An 8867-nucleotide genomic window follows, 5' to 3' on the forward strand; every position below is an offset into this window, starting at 1 on the left:
TCCATCCCTGCTTTTGAGGACAGTTGCATTATGTGTAACGGCTCTGTGAAAAGACTGTGTCGCCTCCTGCCCTGGCTCTGAGTTCAGATTTTTAATTTCCGTAGGTTTCTTTGGATTTATTGTCTGATTTCCTTCCTCACGTGATAGCCCGTATCTTTCGTAATGTCTGTATGCCCATACCTTTAATATATAACCTCACAACAGAGAAAAAGAAGGACAAATTCCAGGAGGAGAAATGAATTGGCTTCACCATTCATTCTCTGCAAGACTTGCTACAAAAACTGCATGAAGAGTGGCTGGCCAACCTTGCCATCCTGTCTCAAAATGAGACTCATTAAAGGGAAGCCTAAAACATTCCTACTCCTCTTGAAAGTGTAAACACTTCTAAGCCCTTTAGTATTGAAGCATCAGTGGCAACTCAGGAATTCTGAAACCAAAGACTATTTTCTCTTTGTGCTTTGTGACTGCCAGGGTGTGGCCCGCATAGGGTGACACAGGGAGATGTGGTGCCGTGTCTTCCATATGTGCATATATATGTACACACACATTTACATGTGTGTGTACATATATATTTTTTAAATTTAAGGGTCAGTATAGAATAAGCTATTGCAACACTGGTCTGAGGATGCGAAAAATCTCCCAAAAGCCACCTCTGTAAGCTCATGGATACAGTACAATAAATGAGGCCATGGAGCTGAGGAGGTGCTTGGTAAACTGTGAAAGGCCACATAAATGAAAAGATGTTGGTGTTAGTGAAAGGAACCCCGGTCTTACACTTGGCCCAGCTCAAAAGTAATTGTCTGTCTCTGGGCAACTTTCTCAAACTCCCTGGACCTCTGTTTCCCTGTGTTAACAGAGAGGGTTAAACTGGATAGAATATAGTTGATTCCCAGTTTAGACATTTAGTGGTCCTGTCAGGCAACTTAACAGGCCAGCTTTAATTCCCTCTAGTAGAAGAGATGACAGTGAACAGGTTTTTTTTTTTTTTGGCTGTAGGTGGGCCTCTCACTGTTGTGGCCCCTCCCGTTGCGGAGCACAGGCTCCGGACGCGCAGGCTCAGCGGCCATGGCTCACGGGCCCAGCCGCTCCGCGGCATGTGGGATCTTCCCAGACCGGGGCATGAACCTGTGTCCCCTGCATCGGCAGGTGGACTCTCAACCACTGCGCCACCAGGGAAGCCCTGAACAGTTTTTTTTAAGCTATAGAGTAAGTATATGGTTTGGGGTTTTGTTCTGCTTGAATTTCAGTTGAATTCATGTTCAAATAATCATCTTTTATTGTGCCGTTACTGTGCTAAGCCTGGGCTGTAGGCTGAATGTTAAGGTGTTGATCCTAACCCCCAATCACAGCCCTCATAAATGAGATTAGTGCCCTTATAAGAGAGACCCCAGAGAGCTCCCTCATTCCTTTCACCATGTGAGGACACAGTGAGAAGACAGCTGTCTATGAACCAGGAAGCAGGCCTTCACCAGACACCCAGTCTGCTGGGGCCTTGATCTTGGACTTCCCAGCCTCCAGAACTATGAGAAATAAATTTCTGTTTATAAGCCAAAAAAAAAAAAAAAAGAGGCCAAAATAGAAATTTTGGTGGCCCAAATCCTGGAAATCCCGGCCCCTTCCCCAAATAGTTTTAATAATCTTCCCAGTTCTTAGCCTGTCAAATTACCCAGCCCATAAACACTAACCACCTCATATTTCAGGGCCGATCTCAAGGCTTTTGAGATGGATTGAGTTCTGTCTATTGAATGTGCATCTCCCAGGGCCTCTCGCCTTCTGTGATGGTCCATGGTCCACTCTGTCTATGGAGTGTGTATCTCTCTCAATAAATCTACTTCTTACTTATCACTTTGCCTCTCACTGAATTCCTTCTGTACTGAGACATAAAAAGCCTGAGCTTCATTAAGTCCTGAGACCAGGTGTGCAGTTTCAATTAAAAGGCAGTGGGTTTGAGGGAATTCCCTGGCAGTCCAGTGGTTAAGACTTGGTGCTTGCACTGCTGACGGCCCGGGTTCAATCCCTGGCTGGGGAACTAAGATCCCACAAGCCGAGTGGCATGGCCAAAAAAAAAAGTGGGTTCAGGTCCCAACCTGAGTTTTGGATGGGTTCGAATCCCATCTGAGTTGTGAGTTTTCAAAGCCAGACATAAAAGGTCACATACTGTATGATTCATTTTGTGTGATATACCCACAATGGGCAAATTCAAAGAAACAGAAAACAGATTCATGCTTACCAGGGGTTGGGGTTAGGGAGAATAGTGAGTGATTATTTGATTGGTACAGTGTGTTTTTATGGGATGTTGAAAAAGTCTTGGAAGTAGAGGGTGGCTGCATAACACTGAATACACTACATGCCACAGAATCGTACCCTTAAATGGTTTATTGTATGTTATATGAATTTCACCTGAATAAAAAAAGCAGTTGAACAAAAATACATATAATATGATTATATCTATAACATTCAAAAACACAAAATTAAATGATATATTGTTTAGTTATGCATAAATGTGGTAAAAAGAAAAAGCCAAGGGAATGATAAACACAAAATTCCTAGTAGCATTAACATCTGGGTGGGCAAAAAGGAGCACCCAGTGTCTTCAATGCTATTAATGTCCTGTTTTTTGAATTTTTATTGGAGTATAGTTAATTTACAATGTTGTGTTAGTTTCTGCTGTACAGCAAAGTGAACGTTATACATATACATATATCCACTCTTTTTTAGATTCTTTTCCCATGTAGGTCATTACAGAGAATTGAGTAGAGGTCCCTGTGCTATACAGTAAGTCCTTATTAGTTATCTATTTTATATATAGTAGTGTGTATATGTCAACCCCAATCTCCCACTTTATCCTTCCCCTCCCCTTTCCCACCCTGGCATTAATGTTCTATTCATTAAGATAGGTACATGGGTGTTTGTTTTCTTGTTATATTTCTTTTATATGTAGTTAATATTTAACAAAATTTAAAGACATAACAAGGAAGGAAATCCTATCACATGCTGCAACATGGATGAAACTTGATGACATTTTGCGAAATGAAATAAACCAGTCACAAAAAGATAAATATTGTATAATTCCTCTTTAGAGTAGTCAACTCCATAGGATTAGAAAATATAGTGATGGTTTCCAGGGGCTGAGGGAGGACGAAGGGGAAGTTATTGTTTAATGGGTATAGAGTTTCAGTTTTACAAGATGAAAAAGTTCTGAAGATGTTTCACAACAATGACGATATACTTAACACTAAGTGAACGACACACTTAAAAATGATTTGGATGGTAGATTTTTACCACAATTAAAACATTATAGTAATTAGAATTTTAATTTTAGACATGTGGAAGAACTGCTGATGAGTTAAGATATGCATGAACTCACCAAAGAAAGTTGCATGCTAGGGTAATAGCTTTCTAGCTATAGTAGTATTGAGATATAATTCACATACCATAAAATTCATCCACTTAAAGTACTCAACTCAATGTTTTTTAAAACTGTATTTAGAATTGTTCATCCATCACTGCAATCCTGTATTGTATATTTGAATACAATACAGGATTGTATTGTGAGTAGATCTTGAAAGTTGTCACCACTTTAAGAAAAAATAATTTATGACTTTGTGAGCTGATGAATGTTGAGTAAACTTATTGTGGTAATCATTTCATAATATAGACATATGTCAAATCATTTTGTTGTACCTACTGATTTTTTTTTTTTTTGGCCACGCTGCGTGGCTTGTGGATCTTAGTTCCCTGACCAGGGATTACTCCCTTGCCACCACAGTGAAGGTGCAGAGTCCTAACTACTGGACTACCAGGAAATTCCTTGTACCTACTTATTAAGTGACTACAATGTCATATGACTATTATAACTCAGTAAAACTGGAAAAAATGTCATTGAGAAAAAGAAAAGCAGGGTTTTCCCTGGTAGCTCAGTGAGTAAGACTGCGCTCCCAACGCAGGGGACCTAAGTTCAATCCCTGGTCAGGCAATTAGATCCCACATGCATGCCACAACTAAGAATTCACATGCCACAACTAAGGAGCCCGCCTGCCACAACTAAGACATGGTGCAACATAAATAAATAAATAAATAAATTTAAAAGACATTAAAAAAAGAAAAAGAAAAGCAGCATATATTCATATACAACAGAGTTTTTTTATAGATAAGTATTGAGATTTTTTACAGTAGCCTATTTTTAAAAATAAATTTATTTATTTTATTTTTGGCTACATTGGGTCTTCGTTGCTGCATGCAGGCTTTCTCTAACTGCGGTGAGTGGGGCCTACTCTTTGTAACGGTGCGCGGGCTTCTCATTGCTGTGGCTTCTCTTGTGGAGCACGAGCTCTAGGCGCGTGGGATTCAATAGTTGTGGCACATGTGCTCAGTAGTTGTGGCTTGCGGGCTCTAGAGTGCAGGCTCAGTAGTTGTGGCACATGGGCTTAGTTACTCTGTGGCATGTGGGATCTTCCCGGACTAGGGCTCGAACCCATGTCCCCTGCATTGGCAGGCAGATTCTTAAGCACTGTGCCACCAGGGAAGCCCTAGCCTAATGTTTTTGAGGGAAAATCAGGAAACTGTATTAAGAGACTAAAAAAACAGCCCATTAGAATGGTTGATTTTGCAGAAAAATGTAACAACATCCTCTTTTGTCAAAAGCTTTATTATTTGATGAAACAAACTTAATTGGAATTTAAAATCCAATATATCTTAGAGAAATAGTCAGAAATCACCAGTTAGCCAGTTTGATCTTGTATTTTGCACAAGAACTGATATTGAGAGTAGACTAAGGATAAGGCAATTGTGGAAGTAGAGGTAGTGATACAGCATAGACTGGCTGGATGCTAAGCAAACCCATCTCTTATTCCTGAGAAAACATAAAACCGCATTCTCCAGGTTGTCTTGTAGTTGGGTATGGCAATGTAATTTATTTCTGTTCGTTGTATGTGTACAGATATCTTGTGTACTATTTCCATTCCTGGTCTAAATATTCTCCCGCATACAATTCTCTTTCTCTTCCCCTACACCCTGTTGTGTGTTGATACCCATAAAAATCTTGGAATCCTTATGTTGAAGATGACAGAGACTCAATTATTATCTTATTGGGGGCCTGAATACTTCATAGAATAGAGGCACTACCCTATTCCTATCTATTTTTAACCTATATGAACAAGAAATACATTTCTATTTAGTTGAAAAAATACTAGCCATTTGTAACTAGCTATATATGGCAGAAAAAGACTCTTGCCATAATGCTTACTATCAGTAAAAAGATGAGAGGAAACAAAAACTAGAGACAGAGAGATAGCCAAGCCAATATGCACTGTGATGAGAGAGAGAAAAACACTTCTTTCTGCTGGGAACAGATTCAAGATAGGCAGAGTGAGGATTCTGCCTCCCACTATGGAATCCAAAATGGGTCCAGTAGTTCTCCTTTCTACCCCATGGAGGCTAGAACATAGCATATGACCTATGAGGGTTCATTCAGGTGGTTATTTCATGAACTCTGAAACTTCACATCATGATCACAAAGTTTTCTCTATGGCTAGTGTGAACTGGGCAGGACGTCTGTATCTATTAGGTATTGCTTCATAATAAACTTCCCTTGAAACATAGTGACTTAAAACAACAATTAGTATTTATTGCAATTCTGTGGATCAACAGGGCAGTTTTTCTAATGATCTAACCTGAGTTCACATATGTGGCTGTTGATAGCTGGTTGCTTAGTTGAGACAATGGTCTAAGATTATCTCACTTACATGTCTGGGCCTCATCTGGGATGGCTGGAGTTTCTAGGAGACTAGGCCTCTCTCTCCATGTAATCTCATCCCAGACTTCTTCATATGTTGGTGGAAGCATTACAAGTAAGAGGGGAAGCTGCAAAGCCTCTTAAGGCTGAAGTTATGAAGTCACATAGTGTCACTTCTGTAGCATTCCATTGGTCAGATCAAGTCATAAAATGACCCCAGATTCAATAAGTGGGGAAATGGACTCCTTTTCCTAATGGAAGGAGCTGAAAAGAATTTGTGGCCATATTTAAACTACCACAGTGTTCCACAGTGTCAAGGTTTCTGTTTTGGTAGCAACAGTGGTGACATTCCAGGCCAGCCATTCCTGGGATAGTCTTTGGCTACATCTTGCCTCCCTTGGTTATAGCCTCAGCTTGGTTCTCTAGCTTTCACATCTATTCTGTAAACTACATGATATTTAACCAGTGAATTGTTTTTCTCCTTAAGTTTAACACAGTCTGGTTTCTGTTTCTGAGACTAAGAATTCCAACTACTACAGTTAACAAGGATCAAAAAATCATACTCTTGCTAACAGAAACAACAGCTAGAAGATGATGGCACATGCCTTCAAGCTTTGGAGCTTTTTTTTTTTAACCTAGAATCTTTTATATCCAGCCAAACTATCAATCAAGCCCAAAGGCATTGTACTAGTTTCCTAGGGCTGCCGTAACAAATTACCACAAACTAGGTAGCTTAAAATGGAAATTTATTCTCTCACAGTTCTGGAGGTTAGTAGTCCAAAATTCAGGTTGATTTCCTCTGGAGGTTCTGAAGCAGAATATGTTCCATGCCTCTCTCCTAGTTCTGGTGGTTGCTAACAACTCTTGCCATTTTTGGCTTGTAGACACATCAGTCTAATCTCTGCCTCCATCTTCACATGGCACTCTCCCCTGTGTCTTCTGTTCCTAAATTTCCCTTATTTTATAAGGATACTAGTCACTAGATTAGGGCCCATCCTAATCCAGTATGAGCTCACTTTAACCTGCAAAGACCCTATTTCCAAATAAGGTCACATTCACATGTACCAGGGGTCAGGAGTTGAATCTGTTTTTTGGAGGGAGACACAATTCTACCCACTATAGGCAGAATAATGTCTTTTCCAGACATAAAAAGATTCAGAAATTTCATTTCCTATATAGTATTTCCTAGGAAATTTTAATGAACAATAAAAGGAAAGTAGTCCTAGTTTACTACTAGATTTTATAGGAAACAATACTTACGTAGTTGCAATATTGTAAACATTGATAACAGATATTCGACTTTCAGAATCAGCCTATAGTCCGCTGCCATTCAATATGCTGGATGAGCAAGTGAAACGTGTCTAGGGCAAGTGAGGAATTGAAATTTTAATTTAATTTAATTTAATCTAAAATTTAAGATGGAAACAATTCAGTTTTTGGAAATCTTTAAAAAATATATTTTTTGATTTATTTGGCTGCATCGGGTCTTAGCTGTGGCATGTGGGATCTTTGTTGCCACGTGCAGGATCTTTAGTTGCGGTATGCGGGATCTAGTTTCCTGACAAGGGATTGAACCTGGGGCCCCCTGCATTGGGATCACGGAGTCTTAACCACTGGACCACCAGGAAAGTCTCAGAAAACTTCTAAGTATACTTGTTATAACTGGGACATGTAAATCTACTTTTTATTTTATTTATTATTATTATTATTATTATTTTTGTGGTACGCGGGCCTCTCACTGTTGTGGCCTCTCCCGTTGCGGAGCACAGGCTCCGGATGCGCAGGCTCAACGGCCATGGCTCACGGGCCCAGCCGCTCCGCGGCATGTGGGATCTTCCCTGACCGGGGCACGAACCCGTGTCCCCTGCATTGGCAGGCGCCTCAACCACTGCGCCACCAGGGAAGCCCTGAACTCTGATTTTTTATGGAAGAAATTTTCATGTATTTTCCTTGGTAACAATCTCAAAAAAAAAGAAAAGAAAAGAAAAGAAAAGAAATCCAACCCCTGAGAGGTTTCAAGGGTTGACTACACCAAATATTCACTTTTGTTGGAATGGTAAATTCTCTCTGACCCAGGAGGTTCCAAGTGGCCCCTTCTTTCCCCTCTGGGTCTCCTGCTCATCCACATCAGACCTGGCACACAGCCACTCCCTCCTCACCCTCCTGTCCCCTTGAGGCTTAAATCCACACCTCCCTTGTCAGCCGGGCTCTGGGCTGGATGCCAAAGTGGGGGTGAGGCTTGCCAAGACGCCTGCGCAGAGGTGGTCACAGTGTGTTCTCTTGTGATGAGGCCCCTGGTGTAAATGGGCTGGTATGAAAGACCTTGCTGGTCACCAGTCTCCTCTGGGGGACCACAGGACACAACTGTCACCTCTTCCATCCTTTCAGCCTCCAGCCCAGGCCTGGGCAGAGTTCCCTCTAGTGGTTAGCAGGTGACTGGGGAGGCAAGAGGTAAGGTGTTGGGAGGGGGTGTGGTGTGAAGGGTTGGGGGAGGAACGGAAGCTACCAGGACAGGGGGTGCTGGGGATGTCTGATGACCCCAGCCCTTCCTCCTTCCTAGCTCTTGGTGTCAGAGCCAATCTGCTGCCTGCTGGGCACCATCGTCTGGGCCAGAGATGAGGGTTCGATACCTGAAGCTGGGTCTGGTAGCTGTCTGTCTGCTTACATTGTGGCTGGTGGCCTCCCTTCTGGACCAGGAGTCCAGCCAGAATGACTCTCAGGAGAAGCCCAGGATCCGCTCAAGGACCTGCCACTGTCCCAGGAACTCTAAGAAAGTGTATCTGTTTATCTGGAGTCCACGAGTGCTCTACCTGCCTCCACATTCCGGGAGAGTCTGTTTGGTTTGACGAACGCTTTTGAAATGCACATTGAGCCCCTGATGAGGTCAGAAGCACCCATGTCCTCTGATGCTTTGCTATTGTGGTTGGTCAGTGCACAATCTCGGTCTCTGTCCAGTCCCCATGCCCAGCCTCAGGCCCCGGCCATCTCTCCCTTCAAGGCCTCAGGCTCTAACCTTCTACAGATGGTTGGGAGCCTAGGGTAAACCCCTAAATTTCTCCTTCCTGTGGTCCTATGAACTTTAGGATATCAAGTCAGAGAAGGAGTTTGGGAATCAAAACAAGCAGTCAATTAA

The sequence above is a fragment of the Lipotes vexillifer genome, unplaced genomic scaffold (genome assembly GCF_000442215.2).
Source record: "Lipotes vexillifer unplaced genomic scaffold, Lipotes_vexillifer_v1.1 scaffold397, whole genome shotgun sequence".
NCBI classification, from domain to species: Eukaryota; Metazoa; Chordata; class Mammalia; order Artiodactyla; family Lipotidae; genus Lipotes; species Lipotes vexillifer.